Raw genomic sequence first — 16,534 nt, 5'->3', positions numbered from 1 at the left:
ACCTCCTTCTCTTGTAAGAGAGAAGCAGGTCAAACAATATCAAAATGTCAGATGTTCTCAAAACATTTGAAACAACTGGTCTTCAGTGCAGTCTAACTGAAGAGATGGGTGATTAAATCACAGTATAATTATCTCTGAAAAACTGGCAAGAATGAGAAGACAGGCAAATATGCAGTTTGAAGTAGCAATGGGGGTAAAGTGAAGCCAGAGCATAACAGATCAATCAGCTTCTAGGAAAGTACAGAGAGCTGTTGAAATTGTTTTAAAAACTTAGAAAGAAATAAAAATGAATAACTACTGGCAGGTTATCAACAAGAACCTGTCCATTCATTTAAATTTCTCTCTTGCAGGATAGCAGGCTACGTGGGTAAAGTAGAAACGGTAGTTGAAGAACAGTTGAAGCTTAACTTCAACAAGTTTTCAACACTACAATTATATTCCTCACAAGCAGAGCATGGCCTCAATGAAAATATCAGAAAGAAGATATAAAGGTAGTTGCATCACATTCTGAAAGTAATTACAGTGGGTCCTGTGTAAAAACAGAAGCATGTAATTAGTGACTCTCTGTTGCTAACTGTCTCATGTCAGTGTCCTCATCAGTAATGTGGTATTATTAGATGTGTAAATTGAATGTGGATTGGGGAACCACCAGCGCAGCACAGGACAGACCTAGAATTCATAGCAAACAAGACAAGGAAGTGCCATCTGAAAGAGAAGTGAGGTATTTAACAATAGCAAGTGTAAATGGGAAATATCAGCTAGGCAGTAAGAGTAAATAAATGTTCACAGCAACAAGTAGCTGAAACTACTAGTTAGATAGTCCAGCTGAAAATAATTTGGAGCTGAGTGTGGAACACAAAGACCGAATTAGATTCAAAACTTGATGTACTGTTACCAAAAAAAAAAAAAAAAAAGGAAAAATGATAATGCTTTGGAAGACATATCTTAATTATCTGCTCTTAATAGCACTCTTCTTTTTGGAGCTGTGTGTCCAGATTTTGGTATCCTCTCTTCAAGCATATGCTTCTGATGCAGGAGGCAAGGAAAAAAAGTCAGATGCTGAAAAAACATTGCCTCTGTATAAACTGCATGACTGTAGGACTAGTAAGAAGATGAGAAGGTCAGGGAGTGAGAATGGGGAAGCCATAGCAGTTTTCAGGAATGAGGAAGTTTTCTGCAAGGAGGAGCAGAGCTGATGATCTTCTGTGTTCATTGTAAGAAAGGAATTAAAGCGGGGGAGATTCAGGACAGACTTATGAACAGCAAAGCGCTGAAAGTAAATTTTACGAAGAAGTTTGTGTTCTCACAACTTCATTAGCACTGTCTTTTATGTCTGACAAATGTCTGTCTTGGCTGACCTATATAATTCTGTCTCAGACAAATCAATGGCCTAAATGATGTCTTGAGGTTACTTCCTTAACGGTTGTTTGATTCATTGTCTACCCAGAAGTTACTGCAGCCCCCTTCAGCAGTGAAGAGGCAAATGCGTACTACTTTCCTATGTGAGAATCCAGCTGAGATGCAGGAATGCATGACAGGATCACCATATGTTCCACTCTCACAGTAGTATTGACAGCAGTTTTTTCCTTCCAGCTCTGAAGTATACTTCATTCCTTCTGTATAAACCATATGCACACAGAGGATGCTGATAAGGAGACACCCTATAGCTAGTGCTGTTAGGTTTGGTCAAATGACACCTGCAGTACTTGCTTGTAATTTGGCTTTACTTTTGGGGTTCTGTAATGTATCTGCAAGCATTAAATACAGCAGCCTGCCTAGGTAAGTTCACATAAATGCTATGGTCCATAGAAAAAATGAAGAAAAAGAAAAATACAGTAATAAAACAGAAAAATGTGCAGCAAATGCAGTGCTTTCTCAGTCAGTACAGAAATAGAATATTCCCAGAGGCAGATCATGAGTTTTCCTTGGTGTCTTTATACCCTTCAAAATACGTTTTAAAGCTATTAGAGCACCAGTAGCTTTTTGCATCTTCAGTAATACTAGAAAAAAATAATGATGGGAGAATGTTGACATTTCTTTAAAAAAAAAAAAAAAAAAAAAAAAAAAAAAACCCACAATCTTTTATGCCAAACCTAACAGAAGAGACACAGTTATTTATAACAGTCAGGAGATATATGAGGGCTATCCCCAAAGTAATGCTTTCTATCTTACTATGTTTGCTCACAACATCAGTGGTGGATTGGTGATATGGCAGTAAAGGTTGTACCTTCCCACCAGTATTCTGCTAATCGTTTTTGTTTTTTTTTTGTTGTTGTGTGGCAGATAGCAGCAGAGAGGCAGTCTGACTAAATGGCATCTGACATCTATGTGTGTATGAAGCAAAGATATGGAAATGAAATTCTCCATGCTGAAAAAAACGAAACCATTAACACTTGTTGACACTCGCTGAACATTCATGGAGGCTAAATAGTGAATGTGAGCATAGTGAGGCAGTGGTGTGTTTCAGCAGTGGCAACAGCAACAATGGGTCATTTCTGCTGGTGCATATTTTTACTAGTATGCAGGCTTTGTTCATCACTTGTGAAAATGCATAGCTGGTGGTAACTGTGTTAAAACAGTGGTTTGTAGCTGAGAATTTGCTCTACCAACTGGTGTATATTTTGTAGTTTTCATGGAAATAAGTAGAAGGCATTAGTATTGGAAAGTTTTTTATATTCCTCAGAAAGTATTCCAATGATTGGAAAATTATTTTAAATATATATATTCTTTTTTTCTGTTAGATCAGCAACAGACGGCCATTTAGGGTGGGTGCAATTTTAAGATCTAGTAATTAACAAGTCCCAGTATGTATTTTTCTTTCATCCTTCTGACATCTGAAAATTAATAACAGCCAGTCTTACTTTCCTGTGTGAAGAAAACCAAACTCTTGCCACAGGTATTATGATTGTGAGCTTTAATCTATTGAAGAACATCTGAACACTTTTAAATGACAAAAGCTGAACACATTTAGTCTAGATAGAATCTTCGCACTTGTGTTGTGGAATTGGTAAAATATCCAGTGGGAGTATAATTTCTCTGCCTATGACTTTAAAACAGATATAAAGATCTCTTAGAGAAGGCATATGCATCAGGTGTAAGAATGTAAGATATTTCTCTACCTCTGCAGGATTCAGTTCACCAGATAACCTATTTAAGGAAATTCCATCACTGTAATTTGCCTTTTTGCTTTTAAGAAACCATGTGATAATGCAGAAGCCATGTTCTATGATTTAGAATGATTTAGTTTGCAGGAAGCCCATTAATTTAACCATATTTTCCCATATATTTCAGCACTGTGTCCTGTCATCTGGAAATAATAGAAGCTGTAGCAGTAAACTATGAAAGCTAAGAAAAAAAACATGCAAGTGCAGTTTACATGGTATTTACTGGTATGCTAATGTTAGCCCAGCCTAACCAAAATTAGGGTTTCTTGGTAAACCTGGATTAGCTTTCTAGTGAAAGGGATACTGAAGTGGCAATCAAAAACAAATGTGTAGTAGTTCTATATTTATATGACATCATGAACATAAGCTGTGTGTATGAATCCTGAATCACAAAGATGTAGGTGAGCATTTTGTTGTTTCTGCAAAGAAATAATATTGATTTTGTCAATGCAAAAAGGGAGCAAGATGGAGAAAACAGGTTTAGAGTAGGTACTGCTACTACTTCAAGTCTAAGTTTTCTTCAACTCTTAAATAATGTTTTCATTCCACTTTACTTTGAGTATGTATAATTAAATCATCTTTTTTTTGTAAATTCACCTTTCTTGTATTCTGAAAGGTAATTTATCCATAAAGTATTTGATTTAGTCATTTCACTGACTTACACTCCTTACTAAGAGAGTAAGTTTATTCTCCCTATGGTGCTCTTGATCAGGCACTGGAATGGGCTGCCCAGGGAGGTGGTGGAATCACCATCCTTGGCAATGTTTAAGAAATGTTTAGATACTAAGGGACATGGTTTAGTGAGAAATATTGGTGGTAAGTAGGCAGTTGAATCGGATGATATTAGAGGTCTTTTCCAACCTTGGTGATTCTGTGAGTAAGAATATCAGCCCAAAACTAAGAGAAATTTTCCATTAAGACTCATAACAAATCTCACATCTTGAATTCTGTAGTTCAGTTATGAGCAGTAAATATAATTGTATTTACTTTGTTTTCATTGTATCCCATTGCTGGTCATGGGAATGTGTTTCAAAAGGCTTTAATGTTCCCTCAAGGCAGTACTTTTTTTCAGAGTAGAAAAATAGTCAAGTAATGTGAATAAATAAGAATCTTTTCACAGATTAGGATGGAAAAAGAAGGGAGAGGAAATGCTTTGCAAACTTACTGTGACTCCACTGTGCTCAGTGGCTTTATGGCTTGTAGCTTTTAGGAAATAGTGGGAATTAGAAAGTGTTCAAATACTGGACTGATTCTGATGTTCTGTAGACAACTGAAAATTAAGTGCACCACTCCCTCCTCCCCCAGTATATGTCTCTTCATAAAAATATATCTAAGTATTCACACACGCATCTATGTATACTGTGTGCAGTATATATATATACATATATAAACTATGTAGATACCTATATCACATCTTCTTGTTATGTTTTGCATAAAACATGATACAAAAGAGGAATGTATCATAAAATGCTGCAGTGATTTTCCTCCTTACATTATAGAAACTGTAATGACCAATTATGTCACAGATGAGAAAACTTAATATGTATTGGGTATCAAGGAATTAAAACAGATTAGTCTCAAAGTAGTTGCATCACAAACTTGATTGTTAATTTGCTTTAATGACATTTCAGTTCTTTATTTATTTATTTTTTTAGCCAACTCCATACAAGAGCTGTAGTAAATAATGACAGAGAGGAGAAAAAAAAAAAAAAAAAAAGAAAATCCCAGTATTACCTCATAGGGTACAATACAGTTCTTTTATTCCTTTCTAATGTTTTTCTAATAGTTATATGCACATAAGATGACATCAGGGGCAGAGTGGTCATTGGAATTTATGGTAGTGCTACTAGTCTAACAGATGAATGTTCAGCTATGACCAAATCTCAACACAGTATTAAAAAGGAATTCGAAATTAAACTCTCTCCTTTTCTACGCCTGATATGCTTACATTGTTAATTGAGGCCTTCAACCTTTTATACTGCTGAGAGTTATACACATGAATAATCTACATGAAATGAGATTATTCATAAATTTAAAGTGATTTTCTAGAGTTAGGTCCTACCTAAAACAATGTGGAAAAATTGATAAAGCTGTGAGGAATAAAAAGAGGGATTTTCTTTCAGGGCTGTCAGTATAACGCTTTAATCAATAAACAGTCAAAAGTTGAAAAGTGAATAGAGCTGAGGAATAAAATATTTTCTTCTGTAATACAGCTTGAATAATACTCTCCACTCCAAAAATGGTTTATGGCCTGTGAATACTCTTAGAGTGATCAGAACGCCTAACATGAAGGACAAGTTGACATAGATTTTTATATAATCCAAGATACTGCATTTAAATGAGCTGAGATAGGAAGTGCAGAAAAAAAGAGGTTTTTCCAAAGAAATTCTATCTATACCACAGAACTGGAAGACACTGTCAAATTAGAAACTTGGAGTGATATATATATTTACATATGTATATATTTTTTTTAGTAGCCTGACCTGTTAAACTGAGGCATATGAAAGCATTATGGGAATGTAATTAAGATTTAGTTTGTATTTTAGAAAATAATTTTTTTCAAAGACTAGCCTTTATTATATTCTACTAGCAGGAATATCACTAACAGCTGATCATTGCACACCATTGCTCTCTTTACAGACAATTAGAAAATGAACTGTTCCCTAAAATCTCAAAAATATTTTGTACCCAATTCAAAGATGTAGGCTGACAGCGAAAGTCCTCAGAAGAATAGTAACCTACTTTAATGATTCCTTTGTCACTGAGCTTAGGAGAGTTTATTTAGTTCTGACAGACTAGTCTATAAAGAAGTCCACTGAATGATGTGTATAGAGACTGGACGCATCTGATATAATCAGACTAACTTAAAGTTAACTGGTTATAAATACATATAAGGCCTTTTATATAAGAGTAAGAATCTAACTTCAGGTGCAGGCTTAAAAGGTAGAGATGCGTAGGTTGCTCCTAAAGTACTGGCTCCTGTTTATTTCCCTGGAAACTACAACAGATAGAAAAACACAACAACTTGTCACAGAGCAAATTCTCAGCTAGTTTCAACATAGCGACCATCATTAGCTAAGCATTTTTACCCGTGATGAACAAAAGCCTGCATTCTGCACAAGTAACATTTTTTTATGTAAAGGAATTCAGTGACACACCTTTGCTTCGTATGTACTTCCATGTCAGATACATTTTGTCAGGCTGCCCCTCTACTGCCATCTGTCACGTGGTGACAGCATGTAACAGAACATTGGTCAGAAGGTTCAGCCCCTACTGCCATACCACAAACATCCACCTCTGATGTTGCGGGCCAACATAATAAAATAGATGTTACTTTCACAGCAGCCCTTGTACATCATCTCAACTAGTAGCAATTGATGCTTATAAGGCATGCTCTACAAGGAGCAACTGAAGGAACTGGAGTTGTTTAGTCTGGCTGTATGGGAACTGCTGAATCATGACCTGAACCTCTGATTGACCACCTGAGGCAAGCAATGAGTCAGCCCTGGGAGCACAGGTGAAGACAATTCTCCTGTGCTATCAGAAGGGGGTGGAGCCTAGCTCCACCTCTCCTAGACCCATTTAAGAGCTGACTACAAGGGAGGAAGGATCTCTTTTGGAAATTGCTCCTCTTGGAGTCTTTTCAATGAGCCCAGAACAGGGGGAAGTTTTCCATCCATTCTTCTTTAGAGTGATAACCTGTTTAGGTTTTTTACTGTATATTTCTTAATTACAGCATCCTTATATTCATTGATTACACACTAGCAGGGGAAGACGAGGCTGAGGGGTGACTTTATTTCTCTCTTCCAGTATCTGAAAGGTGCTTACAGCGTGAGTGGGGTTGGTATCTTTTCACTGGTGACAGGATGAGGGGAAATGGACTTAAGTTGTGCTAAGGTAAGTTTAGGTTGGATATCAGAAATTTCTTTATAGAAAGGGTTGTTAAGCACTGGAATAGGTTCCTCGGGGAGGTGGTTGAGTCACCACCCCTGAGTGTATTTAAAAAACACTTGGATGTGGTGCTTAGGGATGTGATTTAGTGATAAGTTGTTAGAGTTAGGGTAGTATGGTTAGATTGCAGTTGAGCTTGATGGTCTTTAAGGTCTTTTCCAACCTGAGCAGTTCTACGATTGTTTTAAAGGAAAAAAAATATATATATATATACTGATCTGGAAGGGAAATAAAAGATTGAGATTCTAATTTGTATACACCTAATTTTTTGATTATGCTTTTTAGCCAAGTTTTCTGTTCAGAAAGTTGTTCAGTTAAATAATTCTATGTATGCTCTTATTGTTCATAGTGAGTCACCTGAAAGAAACAGCCTATATCTAGAGATGTAGGAATCTTAGAATTAAGTTCCCCTTCAGAATTAATTATCAGGACTTTGAACTCAAGATACAGAAGCAGGCTCTATGTTGTGCTTGTTGGTCCATGAGCTTAGGAGATCTGCAATTATATTCCTGAGCAGCTGTATATAGCCACAATTCCATTGTTTTTTTTTTTATTATTATTTTAAAGGATAGCAGTACCTACTCTAAAAAGCCAGTAAATCTGAGAAGACAAAAACTTAGGTGAGTTCTGTTGCTATAGTAGAAATGGAAAGCAAATACTCTTGACAGACTTTGAAGTTAGAATGTCACATGCATGCTCTTGTCACCATGCATGTCACATACACAGTGAAATTAAATTTAATCTAGAATTTTTCTTTAGATGTGAAAGATGTGACGTCTGGAAAATATCTCAATCCTTACATACATAGGAAATACCAAAGATTCTGGCAGAGACTATCTACCAAACTGATGAATAGAGAAACAATGATTAATTCATTTTGTCCATTCTAAACAGTCTCCATCTGTTAGCACATGTGCTCATGTTATTGAAGGCAATAGATAAAATAGTGACAGCCTGGTGTGTATGATTTTTATCCACGGTCCTGAAGAAATCCTCCTTCAACACAGTGAGCATTCTGCAGTGAGCATAGCTTTCACTTCTTATTGAAATCAATGGCTTAAATAGCTGAAGATGAGCAGATTGTGGGGAAAGACGATGCTGGATTTTACTGATACCGTGCACTCAAGAAAGTGAAGATGATAGTATATGATTATCTAAGTTTCAGACAAAATATAGATTCATGTTGCATACATACTGTAATCTTAAAACCCTCTTCAAGCAGGGGTTCCTAGAGTTCCTAGCTGAGCACATATCACAGAATCACGGAATTGTAGGGATTGGAAGGGACCTCTAGAGATCATCGAGACCAACTCCCCTGCCAAAGCAGGTTCCCTAAAACAAGTCGCACAGGTAGGCGTCCAGGCAAGACTTCTCTCCAGAGAAGGAGACCCCACAACCCCCCTGGGCAGCCTGTTCCAATATCCTCTCAGAGAGCTTCTTTTCTGAGTCCTTCTGGACTGTCCAGTATGAAATCTAATTATATATGGCATGGCAAGCCATGACATTTTTTTCCATAAAGAAGAAAGGAATTGAGACCATTCATGCTGGGCACTTTGTAAAATAAAAAGTTGGAGCTAAAGGTTACAGCCAGGTGCAAAATGAGATACTGACTGTTTTTAGTGATGGAATGAAATCTGCTGGTATATCATGTGTGTCTGTACCATCATGATGGGACTTGAACGAAATGTTCCTGCTCATTTGTTTCTCAAGGCAAAGTAACTCAGACATGTGAGTAATAGCCCACAGTATAGACATGCCTATAAAGGCAATAAATTTGAGTATGACCTTGAGTATAGCTACCCTAAGGCATGTCATCATTGCACTTTACAAAGAGAAACATCAGCAATAGATTCAGTAATACACTGTATGACTGGGAAATTATTTTTAGTAATCTGTGAACCCAAAAACATTTCCTAAGGAAAATGGAGGCCATTATTAGAAAGATAAGATTTATAGCATATAATTTTGGAAATATACTCTGTAATTAGGATTTCTTATGGGTTTTACTAGACAGAGTGTGGGAATTTGATCTATCACCAATAATACATATTCTCTATCTGAATTTTAAAAATTGTGTGTAAAATTTTGTTACAGTAACAGCAATGCAATGTAACAGTGCATATTTATGATAGTAAGAGGGTGAAGAAACCATGGTGAAATAACTGGATTCTAAATATTGTTTTATTAACAATATGGAGAAATGTAAGTGCTAAATCTCAATGTAGCTAGCAGCTCTACCAGTGTTTAGGCTATGGTATTCTCAGGGGCCCTGACACTGTCACTTGCAAACTGATGAATCTACACATCTCTAGTATTGTTTTGAAGAACAGTAGCTACTTTTTGCAGAAATGTGTATGTTTTCTCTGAACCCTAATTTTTGAAATATTCTTAACACATATGCATTGTGAAGCCTGAAGAGGAAGTATGCTGTCACTGTTTTCCACACTAAGCTTTCTGGCAGACTATTTTTTCTGCGGAGGTTCAGTGGCATTAATGCAGCTCTCTGACATATTTAGTCAAAAGTCATTCTCTCATGTTTTTTGCTTGTTTGGTTTCTTTGAGTCAAATCTACTTCAGTTAACAAACACTTATTTTTAAATTTATTCATCTAAATTCCTTTTTTTTTTTTTTTTTCTGCAATGTGCTTTAAGCTATCATGGGTATGACTTTGTTGCTTTTTACTATTTAAAACTTTTCACTGAGAGTTTATGTGTTACATGCCATAATTTTGTAAATTCAATCCCCGCTCTTCTACGTGGCTTTTACTCTACTATCTTTCTAGAATAGTTTCTTCTGTCTTAGTTGCATACAGCACTTAGAACGTATACAACAGAAAATGTTGAAGTGTCTGGTAAAACTCTTAAAAACCTACTGTAACAAAAATTTGTTCATCTGTTTTTGCTTCCAGTTTAAGATTGCTTCAAATTTAGGGGGAAAAAAGATTGTACAGATTGTAGAATTCCTAAGGAATTATGTGCTATTTTAATTAACATGTAGCATCAATACATAAAATAGTGTGTTCAATTCACCAATAACAGTGTAGCATTTAAGAAGAACACAGGTCTATTTGTTATATTTTGACTCATCCGAAGGCCTAACAGAAAAGGATCATGTAGCTGGGGATCATTTAGTAGAGGGGAATATGAAAAGCTCATTGAAGTTCAGTTAAATAAAATTAAAAAATAATAATAATAAAAACAAAAAACACAACAAAACACCAATATTTAGAGAAAAAGAGGAGAGAAAAGCCTTGGAAGAGCAGCAGATCAGAAATCTGAGGTCCTAATGAACAGCAGCTCTTCTGCTTCAGGCCTGGAACAGAGTGTCCAGATTTATGCAGGTTTGCCTGTGCCAGACAGAGCTAACAAAAGAGTCATAGCACTGTAACCAAGAGATGAAGAGAAGCTCAAGAATATAGGACATTTATCATTGTTTCATTTTTGTTTTATTTTCTTGTTATTTGTTGATTCAGATGAAAAGTTTGCTTTGGCTAGAAAATTAAAATAATTCACCCAGGCTAATTATCTCATCACCCCAGCAGGACTGGGGGGCCAACGTAAGACCCTAGACACCATTTCTTTTCGGCTTTTGCTCTTCGTTCAGCAGCAGTGGGTTCTGCAATATGTAGCACAAAATAACTGTTGAGTTCAGTCTTTTCCCAGGCAGGGTACCAGATCCTCCTCAAAACCTCTGTGTGCACAGCTATGCTTGGAGATAAGCAGTGCTTTATGGTGCAGCACATTCTCTAACAAGAGAGCAAGAGGGCCATCAGTTTCCTTAGAAATCCAGCTACTGAGTTATATCTAATGTTACAGATATTTAATGTGGACTGGCAGTTTATAATTTAATGTCCATTTATATTAAAGAGATGCAATGTTACTGCAGCAATCTGTACATAAAGATGATCACAGTTTTTCCTCTTGCACTATCTTAAAACAGTAAATACAGCATAATTAAGATATGATATTTCTTCAAGAAGCGTACTCTCAACAGTCTGGTGTAGATCTTAGAATATTTTTTTCCATTTCAGAAATAAGACAACATGAAAGAGGAAAGCAGAATATACAAACTGTAAAAGACTGCTCTGTCACTAATATTTGATAAATATAATTAATTATTCCTTAGATCTTTAATAGGGAACGTTCAAATTTATAAGCCCAGGTTTTCATAGTTCATGTTCAAGGTAATATTTCAAAACATGGATTTGAATGTTTGTTTTATAATACACTGACACAGACTCTCTGAATAATACCCCTGAAAATCGTGTATTCATATTTAGAACAGAAACTGCCTCAGACTTTGATCATGGGTGGAGAAAAAGTGAAGCTTGATTGTTGCCTCTGAATTGGCTGTAATTAGAAGAATAAGGAGTTACTATAGACGTAGAGTTTTGGGGAAGAATTATTGTTTACTTGTATAGGTATCATTAACTATTTCAAGACTCCAGTGCCTTAGTAGGCCTTAAGAACTGAAACGATATGAGAAATACTGTGAATGTGAAATCTGCAAAGTGGTGTATGCTACCATTAAAAATATGTTGCTTAGTAAAAAGAAAGTTATATGCTCTTGACACAGTCCTTTTGATGGGATGATGTAATAGTCATCTGAGAAACAGCTAAAAAGATGCCTCTGGTCTCAAATTTAATGTAAGAAGTGTATTGAAATAAAATGAGAGAAAAACTCCAGGCTGCAGTGTTTTCTCCAGAATAGTGTAAAGATTCAAGTTGACATCTAAGGGACTGTCGGCCAAGTTTCCTTTAAAAAACAAGGCATTTTTGACGATTGAGATGAAGAAAAACATTTATCACGGTATCAGTAGATACAGATATGTTCCTAGACTGAACAATACACTTCAGAGTAACAATTTTTGGGCATGAAGTGTGTTTTTGTACACATATAAATCTCTGTGGTGCTAAATTTGACTGTGGTGATGTGATTATCAGTATTTCCAATACCGAGGGATTGGGCATTGGCCTTTCAGAGCAATTTTTACCATCATTCTCAGTATCGTGTACCTGATGTTAAAAGAGTCTCCTTCAGTGCGGGATTTCCTCTGTCTCTCTAGCTCAGATTAAAAAGCAACAAGTGAGGACTATAAACTGACATCTATTAGCCATTTTTGTGGTATTTCCAACTAAAAACTTCTATATCAAACACCCAACTTCAAACAAACTGATGAAAAATATCCCACAAAGATGAATTCCATCTGCTTTTTAAACTATGGTTTAAAGAGTAATATGGTGCATTCACCATTAATAAGCTGTTTTCCTTCAGTATGCAATTAGAAATGGCACAGTCTTACTTCTTTGGAAAGTATTTGTGAAGTTGGACAAAAATTATACAGCAGCATCTCTTCCTAAGCCTTCTCAGTAAAAAAAATGTTCAATTCTGGTTTGGTTCAACTCACAATTAATCCTCTTCTGTACTCCCCTGTGAAAATATTTTATGTGTTAAAATTATATATAAAAGGATGTAAGAGACTGTTTTAATAGCCTGCCTTTAAAAACTTAATCTGAAAGTGTGCAATCTAGTGCTTGAAAGAACTCTTTACTTGTGGCCACATCTTGTTTAGGGTGGACTCTGATTTTTTTTTTTGAAACATTAACATGAAAATGTGGTGAGAATTATTGTGTGAATTAAATTATAATCTTCTCATCTAAATTAGTAGTGTCACACATATGATTAAAGAAGTTTTTTGCAGTGTTATAAAAATGCTGCACAGTAAAAAGAAAAGCACTGATATGAACTCTACTGAGAATATGGGACTGAATTTTATCACCAAAAAAATTTCACATTCTATCAGCTGTTTAGCCTAAAATTGAGGACTATTTTTGCTACAAAGTCTATTTTGACTTTTTTGCAACTTGCTTCTTTTTTTTCCAAAAATATGTTTTTTCACAAATTTATGCTCATTCTCTGTACAACAGGAGATATTTATTTCCAATAGATAATAGATGTAGTATTGTCCCTGACCCACGGGTGTTCCAGCTGGATGCACTTGACAAGCTGCAGGCATAGAATCTATTTGCATGACCTTAGAACTTGATATGTTGAGTGTCTTAACTTTCTCATGATGCCAACAAGCATATTTTGATGGATAGGACTAATGAAACATAATTCTGTAGTTATGAAACCCTCTTGTGCTAATAATTGAATTAAATTTCTTTGAAGCTGGCAGACATAATAGCTGCTTCCTGGAATAAATGTAAAGAGATATTGAACTCTTTAATGAAAACAAATAGCTGAAACTGTATGAGCCATGACCAAAGGTAAACCTACATATGGTTGCAAGGGAAGGCTGCTATGGAAGATAAACTGTTAAATGGTCAATATATGAGAGAGGAGGCTTGGTGGAAGGAAGTATAAATTTGCCCCAGAGTACTATCACAGAAGTATCCTTGAAAATGTGATTCTCAGGAAAAATTATGACAACTTTGTAACTCAAAAAAAGCTACCCAAAGCACATGGAATTATGACTACATAAATGTTTCCTGCTTCTTTATTCCTGAAAAAATATTTATAAGTAGACTCAAATTTTCTAATTCTAATTAAGAGTTTAGCTTAAACAAATGACTGAAGAAAGATGTAATGTCAAAAATGAAGTAGCTATCATGAATAGAAGTTATATGACATGATAGTATTTTCTACTTATCACTTTGAAATTTCTCTACTGACACCTAGAAATAATGTTTTAAAAGTCATTTCAGCAAATCTGTCATATTTAAACAAAAAATAATTTTACAGATTTTCAGGTATAAATAATACCCAATTAAATGATCTGCTATGATACCAGCTTAAGTCTGCTTCCAGAAAAAAAATAAATGATCAGAAAAGCTAGTACAGATATCTGTTCTACTTTAAATCCTCCTCCAAGTTATTTCGCACTAACGTTCCAAGATTTCTCCTTTTAAACAAGCATTAAGCATAAGAAGATTCACTTCGCAATAGAATTACTTCACTAACATTTGCTAAAGGTTGTCGTTTTTTTTTTCCTTCCAATTGACCCAAAGTGCTAACCTTCAATTATTGAGTTACTATTCTGAATAAAAATTACAGTGGTTGTTTCCTCAGCAGTTTTTTTCGAAATTCTTAGAAGATGAAACTGTAAAGTCCATATTGATGCGTGTGATACAAGAATAGCATTGCCATAATAAGGCACCACCTACCTTAAGGTCAGATTATACTTTGCATTCTTTCTACAAGGATGTGGAGGCCAATTTCTGCCAAGAATGCAAGAAAAAGAATATTTTTGAAGGTTTCTCAGTGTTTCAGTAATAGAGAGTAGTAATGACTGCAGTTTCAGATTTTAAGTTTCTTCTCTCTTTGCAAAATAGAATATTCACTTGCTAAATATTTACCCTGTAACTGATTTTAAATGAAAATGTACAATATTTGTTTACAAATTTTTACTGTTATTCATGCTAAATACTGAATAAAATGGAAAGATAAGCTAAAGATTATGCAATATTTGTTGATTAGGAAATTCAGGAATATTTTTTTTTTCTCAGTAAAAGCAGAGATTTGAGTATATCTCTAGTTTTGCTTGCAGAAACAAAGCAAAAATGCCACAAGTCAGATAGTTCAGTTTTGCTGAATTAGTCTGCACTATTTTCTTTTTGTGTATGTTTTCCCTGAGGTGCTTGATTAAGAGGAAGGAACGCTGATTCACAATGGTTCATGATAAATTTATCAGTCTTGATTTTTGCAATAGAGTAAACAGTCACAGAAGTGAAATTAACAGACTCATCGTTTATTCAAATACCTGCATTGATTTGATAATCTTTGAAGCATACCCCAGATAATGAGGTCCTGTGAAAGACAAGAACTCAGTGATTTTAACACAGATTTAATCTAAATTAGAAACTAAAAGAGTAAGGATCTTGGAATTAGTATCTAAGAGCTCACTTAGAGGGAGATATTTTGTAGATGCAGATGCTCTGCTTTATACACTGAGCTTTATCTAGCATAAAGAGAACTGCCAGGAGGAAGTGGGTGCATGAACTTCTCCTGGCTGATGGGAAGCTGGTGATGTATCTAGCTGTCATGAGCTGAGAAGGCCATCTAGGTCCTGCACTTTAGATGCAGCCTTAAATTAATAATAGACAAACTGATTTAAAATGAAAGAGTTCATCACAGTTAAAAAAAATAAAAAAAAAAATATTGCAGTGTTGTAAGGAAATATTTCCCTTAATAAATTAATATAAAAAAAAATCTTAAGTTCCTTTTCCATTATCATGTAGAAGTTGAATGGGGCCAATCAGAATAAAGGAAACAAAAGTCTTTTTTTTCTTCTGCAGGAGAAGCTGAGGCACCGTGTTGAAATGGAGCACAGGGAACTAATTTGAGCTATCTGATTGTACAACACTTCTGAGATGCAGTTTCTGAAGCCTACAGTAATTTAGCACATGTCATGGAGCACTTAGAGATGTAATAAAAATCCTGTTTATTACCAGTGCAGCTCTGGGCCAAAGCATTCATGTGAGACTCATCTGATCCTTACAGTTGATGACCTTAGAATCTATCTCCATCAGGAAGAACAAGAAGATTTATTGTTCTAGGGATTTCTAAGCTCTGCAATACTTTCACAGGCAGATTTTATATAAATATGATTGTTTACTAAAGCTCAGACTCTTAAGAGTGTCTCACTGTAGCCCTCTGCAGACCTAATATTCTTTTAGACAAATAAGAGTTTTACTGCCAGCACAATTTCCCCCTCTTTTTTCCAGATGGTTACTCTCCTCCTGAGAACAGAGACAAAGAATGGATAGGGTTGGGTGCTCTCACTCATAGATTTCAGCACAGAAAATTCAGCTGTCAAGTAACACAGCTTTCCCTCTTTGTTCTAAATCTCCTCTTAATTTGTCTTTATAAAAGGAAGATATCTAGCCAGTGTAACGTGCTTCATTGAAAAATCAGATGACTGGAATGGCTGAGACCTGAGCATGAAGGAGATATGAGTAAACTTACACCACAGAATTTGCCATCTTTCCAAACTCCTTCCACTACAGATATTCCTGTATAGAGACTGCAAATTTAACTCCATTAAATTTCTTGACTAAAGTATATCAGCTTCCCTTAAACTTTTCCAGGATAAATGCCCCAGCTGTGCAAAAACTCTTGCAAGAGGAACTTAGGAAAATCAATTTTGTCACAAATTCTTTTCCAGAGGCTCTGTCCAAAGAGTTCTCTCAGCAATTTTTTTTTTTTTTTTTAATTAGACCTTGCCCTGTGGGTAAAGCATTGGATGAGGGCAATGAAAGCTGATCTGTCTGATGTACCTCGTACCACCTTGTCCTTAAAATATATTTCAAGCCTGGATCATACCACTTACTAATTAATTTAGCTTAAGGCTGAAGCTAAGTTGTGCATGTTTTCTGTCCCTAAACTTGGTTCTTTATAGACACTAGCAGCTATGAAAG

Source organism: Lagopus muta, chromosome 4 (genome assembly GCF_023343835.1).
Source record: "Lagopus muta isolate bLagMut1 chromosome 4, bLagMut1 primary, whole genome shotgun sequence".
NCBI classification, from domain to species: domain Eukaryota; kingdom Metazoa; phylum Chordata; class Aves; order Galliformes; family Phasianidae; genus Lagopus; species Lagopus muta.
Note: the sequence above shows the minus strand (reverse complement) of the source record.